Consider the following 7,687-nt stretch of genomic DNA (forward strand, 5'->3'; position numbering starts at 1 on the left):
GCGAGCTCTAGGGTGGTGGCAGTGATGGGGAACAGCCCTCCTTCCTCTCTTCTTTTCTCTTGGTGTGGCTCTCACTCTTTTCTTTCCCTCTTTGCTCTGCGTTTCTTTCCTTCTTCCATGGGTGTGGGTGGATGGGAGTAGAAATTAGGGTTAGGGTTTTTGTGAATTTGGAAATTAGGATTTCTCATTTAATTTGGGAATTATGGTTAGAAATTAGGGATTTTATAAAAGAATAAGGATAGATATAAATAGATATTTTGATAAAATTGGAGGGTAGAATAATTTTAAAATCGAATGTGCTCTATTAAAAATATTTAGAAATATTATTTATCGACATATTGCTAAGTTCAATCAATTATTTTTAATTTTAATTGTGTGGTTTTATCATGGTCTTTACCCACTTATTCATATAATTAGCATGCATTTATATTTCCTTCCTAAAATTATTACATGATTGAAAACATGCTTCTTTGGTCTTAATTTAGCTAATCTTAATCCTCTCTTATTACCATTCGATACCTTGATCTGTGTGTTAAGTATTTCAGGCTTTATAGGGCATGAATGAGTGAGAGATTGGGAAGGAAGCTTGCAAAAATGGAAGGAACACAAAAAGTAGAGGAGATGACCAGCGAGAAGTGACGCGTACGCGTCAGCGACGCGACCGCGCGGAAGAAAGGAATCCGCAATGACGCGGCCGCATGGCTCATGCGACCGCGAGGATTGGAAAAGCACAAGTGACGCGGAAGCGTGGACGACGCGAACGCGTGGCAGGGAAAAACACGAATGACGCATCCGCATGGATGACGCGATCGCGTGGCGTGCGTGATTTATAGAATTACAAAAGTTGCTGGCAGAGATTCTGGGCCGCATTTCAACCCAGTTTTCGGCCCAGAAACACAGATTAAAGTCAGGGAACTTGCAGAGACTCGGGAAGCTCTCATAATTCACTTTTCATATTTTAGATGTAGTTTTTAGAGAGAGAGGTTCTCTCCTCTCTCTTAGGATTTAGGTAGAGTTTTTAGAAATTAGGATTTAGGACTTCTCTTAGTTTTAGGAGTGACTCTCGATCCCAGGTTCAATGTTCTTTGTATTTATTTATTTTCAATGTTCCATGTTTGGATTGATTTTCTTATTAAAATATAATTTGAGGTATTTTCAGATCTATGATTTGTGTCTTTTATTTATATAAATAATTTGGATTTTTCTGTTACCCTTTTTGCTTTGGTTGAGTAATTGGTGACGCTTGAGCTGTCAAATAAAGCAGTGGTTGAAATTGGGAGTTGCTAATTAATTTGAGTTCCAATAACTCTAGCCTTTCCAAAGGAAAGACTAAGACTTTAGGTATCAAATTAATTAGTCCACTTGATCTTCCTTTGTTTAGTAAAGGTTAACTAAGTGGGATTAAAATCCAATTCTCATCACAATTGATAAGGATAGGACTTCCAGTTCTTATACCTTGCCAAGAGTCTATTTTACAGTTATTTATTTATTTTTATTGCTTTGAAAATATACTTGTGCCCATTGCCCAAATTCCAAAAACCCTAATTTTACCTTTTTCATAGCCAATAATAAGAACATACCTCCCTGCAATTCCTTGAGAAGACAACCCGAGGTTTAAATACTCGGTTATCAATTTTAAAGGGGTTTGTTACTTGTGACAACCAAAATGTTTGCACGAAGGGATTTCTGTTAGTTTAGAAGCTATATCTACAACGCAAATATTTTTATAAATTCTTTACTAGCAAAAATCCTAACGTCAAAATGGCGCCGTTGCCGGGGAATTGCAAACGTGTGCCTTATTATTGGTTATTGTAAATATTTTTCTAAAAAAAAAAATTTCAGATTTTATTTTAAAATTTTTGTTTAAAAATTTTTCAAAAATCATCTCTTTTTCAAAATATTTTCTTTTTGTTAGTTTTTTTATTTTTATTTTCTCCTACTACCATGAACTCTCACCCTTTTGGCTGTGAGTCTGGTTACAATTATGTTGCAGGAAGAGGAAATTACAATGAGAACAGGCATCAAGGTTGGAACAATCAAAGATGGGAGGAGCCACAAGGATTTGATCAACCCTCATGGCAACAACCACCTCCAATGGACTATCAACAACCATTCTGTGATGCATATCAAGGCAATGGCTATGGTGAGCACTCTTTGGACTACCAACAAGACCCACCATATGCCTATGAACCCCCTCCTCCTCAACACAACTTTGGACCACCACACTCACAAGCCAACTACAACCAAACACCACCATATGACCCTAACATGTATCCACCATACCAACCACCTTATGAGCCAAATGAACCATACACAGAACCACCACCTTTCCAACACAACTACTCTCATGAACCACCACCTCAATGTTCACCATCTCCATATCATTATCAAGATGAACCACATTCCTATTATGAACCCTCCCTCCCAACCAATGAATCCTCACATCCACCCCAACCTCCAATGGATGACAGACTTTGTGTTATTCTTCAAAGGCAAGAAAGTATGAATGAGAGTGTGCTAAATTTCGCGGCCGCCTTAGGCGAGTTAGTAAATATATTAGCTTCCTGATGTTCGGACACTCAAGGAACCCCCATGGCTTCATGTGGATAATCTAATGAAGAACGTAGCATGAAGGAGACATTAGAAACTCCGGAGGACAACGAGGAACATGGCTTTGTATTGGAACAAGTAGAGGAAGCCATAATAGTTGCAGAGGAAGAAGTGGTTGAAGACTTAAGAGATGCTGAACCTCCATGGGAAAGTCAAGACATAGAGCCTCCTTCCAAGACGGTTGCAATTGATGTTGAGGAGGGTGTACAACCTCCAAGGCATATCATAGCTAAAGACTTTGAAGAGGTTGATCAAGAGATGGAGATTCAAGAAGAAGAAGCACAACCTCCTATGCCCTTGGTAAGCAATGAAGAGGAGATTGAATTGGAAGAAAGCTACTAAGAGGAAGAGGTTGAAATTGAAGAAGCTTGCAAAGAGGTGGTAGTTATCAGAGAAGAGCACAAGGGAGTGGAGCTTGCAATTTCATTAAAAATACCTCCCCCTAAGTTGCCATCATCCTTCACAACATTCAAGTGGGAAAAATTTATATCTCTTAGCTTTCTAATTCCACTTGAATACGGGCTACTGGAGACGGATGGTCAACTTAGAGCTCTTTGTGGCATTAAGAGTAAGAAGAAGATGGTCAGTGGTAAGCTCTGTCCTACAAGGTTCATCATGGTTGGAAGCTCAAAGTTTAAACGCAAAGGTTGGTGTAAAGCTCAACTGAATGGGTCTAGGAAGTTGTTTGGCCGCTTACGTGAGAATTCAGACTGCTTGCCACCCGAATGGAACAATATTGCTCAACCAAAAGACGGGTACAAAGGCAAGGTCTGGGACCCTGGAATCCATTCTACCAATCACCATTCTTGGGGCCTTGTCACTTGTTTCAACTTACTTGAAGGCTTTCTGCGCCTAGTTTGGGACCCCGGAGGTTACTGGAGATACAAACATTGGTGGAGATTCCTGGATGAATACAAGCATAAGCCACCATAACAGGGAGCTCACCAAATGTCCAACTTAAGGACTTTAACTAAAAGTGCTAGGTGGGAGACAACCCATCATGGTATGATCGTTCCTTTTTCAATTTTAATTTTATTTAGTTTTGTTTGTTCTTGAATTTTATTTTATTTTATTGAACCTGGAATCATGCATAGCATTCACATTAAGCATTGCATTCTGCATTTTACAAAAAAAAAAGAGGAAAACATGCACGCGACGCGGCAGCGTCGCTGACGCGTCCACGTCACTAGTGTGTTGAGGAGAAATTAATTAAACAGAGAGTCACGCGAAAGCATGGCTGGAGGCGCGCCTTTAGCATAATTTGACCCCACGCGACCGCGTCGCTCACGCGACCGCGTCATGTGGAACTTTGGCCTCCCACGCGACCGCGTCACCCACGCGACCGCGTGCCATGAAAATCGACGTAAAAAAGGTGCATGGCCGAAAGTTGTGCTGGAATTGGGCTGGACTCATGCTAGAAGCCCAAGCCCTCCCACACGAACGCGTGCCCCACGCGGCCGCGTCGTCTTTCAAAAATGGTCATCCACGCAATCGCGTCACCCACGCGACCGCGTCACCCAAAATTTGGCAAAAATAAGATTTTGAACAGAGAGTTGTGCGAGCGCGAGGCTGCCCTCGCGCCAGTAGCATAAACCGTGTCACGCGACCGCGTCGATTAACTTAAAGCGCAAGTCACGCGACTGCGTGCCCCACGCGTCCGCGTCACGACCACGTCACTCATGCGTCCGCGTCACATGCGACGCACAGCTTATCCAGATCAGTGCCAATTATCTTATCTTTTCTTTTCTAATCCTAATTTCTTCTATCTTTTCCTCTTTCTTTCTTACTTTATTTCTTTCACTTCTCATTCTTTTTCACCTTCATTCTATTTTTTTAATTTATTTGCATAGTTTCTTTCATTGCATTATTTTCATTGGTGTTGGAATTTTATTTGGGTCATTATTTTTTCTATATTTTTGTGGATTATTTGACAATTGTATATTACTTTTTAAAGGGTTGCTTGCATGTCCTAATTAATATTTTCAATAACATATTCACCATGCATGCTAAGTGTTTGTGAAAAAGCCCGTATGGCATTGTGCATTATTTTGAATTATTCTCTTCTATTCAATGCTTGCTTTCCACAAATTTCCGTTATTATTTTATTAATTAAATATAATTGTCAATGCAAACGTTATTGTTAGTTTCTCACGACTAATAATACATCTAGGCTTTTGATGCTTGATCTATGCTACTCATGCCTTTGCCAGCATGCCAATAAACATCTTGCATTTACTTGCCTCACTTTATCATGCCCTGTTTTTATTGTTGTCCTAATTTCATGGAGTCGCGACCATGTGTTAATGACATTCTTCTTTATTTTGGCATGATTCTTACTAGCATTGCCCTCTCCCTTGCTCTATCCCTTTGACTTCATGTCCCTTTCTCTTCTCCCTTTTTCAGGCTGGCCACCAGAACGGGTAAAGAGAAAGCTTCTACAACGAGCAACAGCTAAGGAACCACAACACCCACCCACCTGTACTTCTCAGCATGCACTGAGGACGGTGCAATCTTTAAGTGTGGGGAGGTCGATACCGATCTCCACGGGTTAGTTAGTCCCTTCTCAACACCAATTTTTGTTTTTCATTGTTGCATTTGCATATCTGATCGCATATTCTCTTGATTTTGTGCATATTTTACTACTTGGTTGAAGTAATATTTTTTTTTCAAGAAACTTTTATAGTATTTCACTAATTTAAATTAAAAACTTTTTGAAAAACTTGTATGAAAGAAATATTATTTTGGAACATGGTTTAAAGCTCGAACACACAAAACCAGTGAGATTTTGAGCCTATTTGATTGGTTGCATTTTATCAACTAATATTTTATTTTTGGTGTGTGTTTCTCTCTCTAAAATTGTGATCTTTATCTTGCTTAATTCTATATTTCCATTATTTGATGTATGGATGCACTTATATGATTGAGGCCTTGTTTCACTGAGCTTACATACCCTTATGGCCTTACCTTTTATTATCCTTTGCAAACCCCATGTTGAGCCTATTTTACCCCTTGTTCTTTACTTTAGCTCATCACTAACTCTAAGCGGAAAACAATAATGTCTCTAATTTGAATCCTTGATTAGCTTAGACTAGTGAGAATACTCATGAATTAAGTGTGGGGAAAAGTGGGTTTGGAAATGTTTGGTTTGGGAATTGAGTATGTTAGACTTTGTGTGAAAAGATGAAAAATGTTAAGAACATGTTTATGCATTCAAAACCTTAATCATATGCATTGAGAAGAGTAAAAAAAAAGCAAGTAATCAAAGGGGACAAAATTCCCTAGAGTAAGTGTTGGTACCAATGCATATGAGCTGCACTCAAAATTTGGAACGCATAAATATGTAGTAAACACAGTTAATGGGAAGTTAGATTTTGTATTTTAATTAAATGAATTGTCTTGAGTTAGGTGAAAAGTTTATGTTAATTAAGGATTCAAAGTTTTAGTCCACTTGGCCAAATACAATCCTACCTTGACCCTAACCCCATTACAACCCTTAAAAGACCTCTTGATTTGTGTATTGGTGCATTAAATTTTTGTTGATTGTTAGATGAAGAGCAAGCTATAGAAAGCAAGATTAGTAGAGAATTGAGAGAATTGTCCCTAGACACTTGAGAGTTAGAGTGGTATACACTACCAGTAAAGGTTCAGTGCTTAATTCTATGTTCCCTTATTTCATGAGCTATCTTCTTCTTGCAAGTTACTTATATTGTACTTTGTGATTTGAATTAGTGAAATCCAGTTTATATTTATTCTTGAAGGATTTATTTACTTTTTTACCAAGTAGGTAGAATCATTTTAGCATGTAGTTGCATTCACATTCATAGGTTGCATTGCATAAGTCTTGGCTTTCTCTACTCATTTATTTGGTCTCCTTGAGTTTAGCATGAGGACATGCTAATGTTTAAGTGTGGGTAGGTTGATAAACCACTATTTTATGGTTTATAATGTGCTTAATTGTGTGGTTTTATCATGGTCTTTACCCACTTATTCATATAATTAGCATGCATTTATATTTTCTTCCTAAAATTATTACATGATTGAAAACATGCTTCTTTGGTCTTAATTTAGCTAATCTTAATCCTCTCTTATTACCATTCGATACCTTGATCTGTGTGTTAAGTATTTCAGGCTTTATAGGGCATGAATGAGTGAGAGATTGGGAAGGAAGCTTGCAAAAATGGAAGGAACACAAGAAGTAGAGGAGATGACCAGCGAAAAGTGACGCGTACGCGTCAGCGACGTGACCGCGCGGAAGAAAGGAATCCGCAGTGACGCGGCCGCATGGCTCATGCGACCACGCGGATTGGAAAAGCACAAGTGATGCAGAAGCGTGGACGACGCGAACGCGTGGTAGGAAAAAACGTGAATGATGCGTCCGCATGGATGACGCGATCCCGTGGCGTGCGCGATCTGCAGAATTACAAAAGTCGTTGGCAAAGATTCTGGGCCGCATTTCAACCCAATTTTCGGCCCAGAAACACAGATTAAAATCAGGGAACTTGCAGAGACTCAGGAGGCTCTCATAATTCACTTTTCATGTTTTAGATGTAGTTTTCAGAGAGAGAGGTTATCTCCTCTCTCTTAGGATTTAGGTAGAGTTTTTAGAAATTAGGATTTAATCCCGTGAGTTTTATTACTTGATGCGACCCGGTACACCTACCGGTGAGTTTTGTGTTGGATCGTTTTCCACACATCAGTATTTATTTATTTTCAATGTTCCATGTTTCGATTGATTTTCTTATTTAAATATAATTTGAGGTATTTTCGGATCTATGATTTGTGTCTTTTATTTATATAAATAATTTGGATTTTTCTGTTACCCTTTTTGCTTTGGTTGAGTAATTGGTGACCCTTGAGCTGTCAAATAAAGCAGTGGTTGAAATTGAGAGTTGCTAATTAATTTGAGTTCCAATAACTCTAGCCTTTCCAAAGGAAAGACTAAGACTTTAGGTATCAAATTAATTAGTCCACTTGACCTTCGTTTGTTTAGTAAAGGTTAACTAAGTGGGATTAAAATCCAATTCTCATCACAATTGATAAGGATAGGACTTCCAGTTCTTATACCTTGCCAAGAGTC

The sequence above is a fragment of the Arachis duranensis genome, chromosome 4 (genome assembly GCF_000817695.3).
Source record: "Arachis duranensis cultivar V14167 chromosome 4, aradu.V14167.gnm2.J7QH, whole genome shotgun sequence".
In the NCBI taxonomy this organism is placed as follows: Eukaryota; Viridiplantae; Streptophyta; class Magnoliopsida; order Fabales; family Fabaceae; genus Arachis; species Arachis duranensis.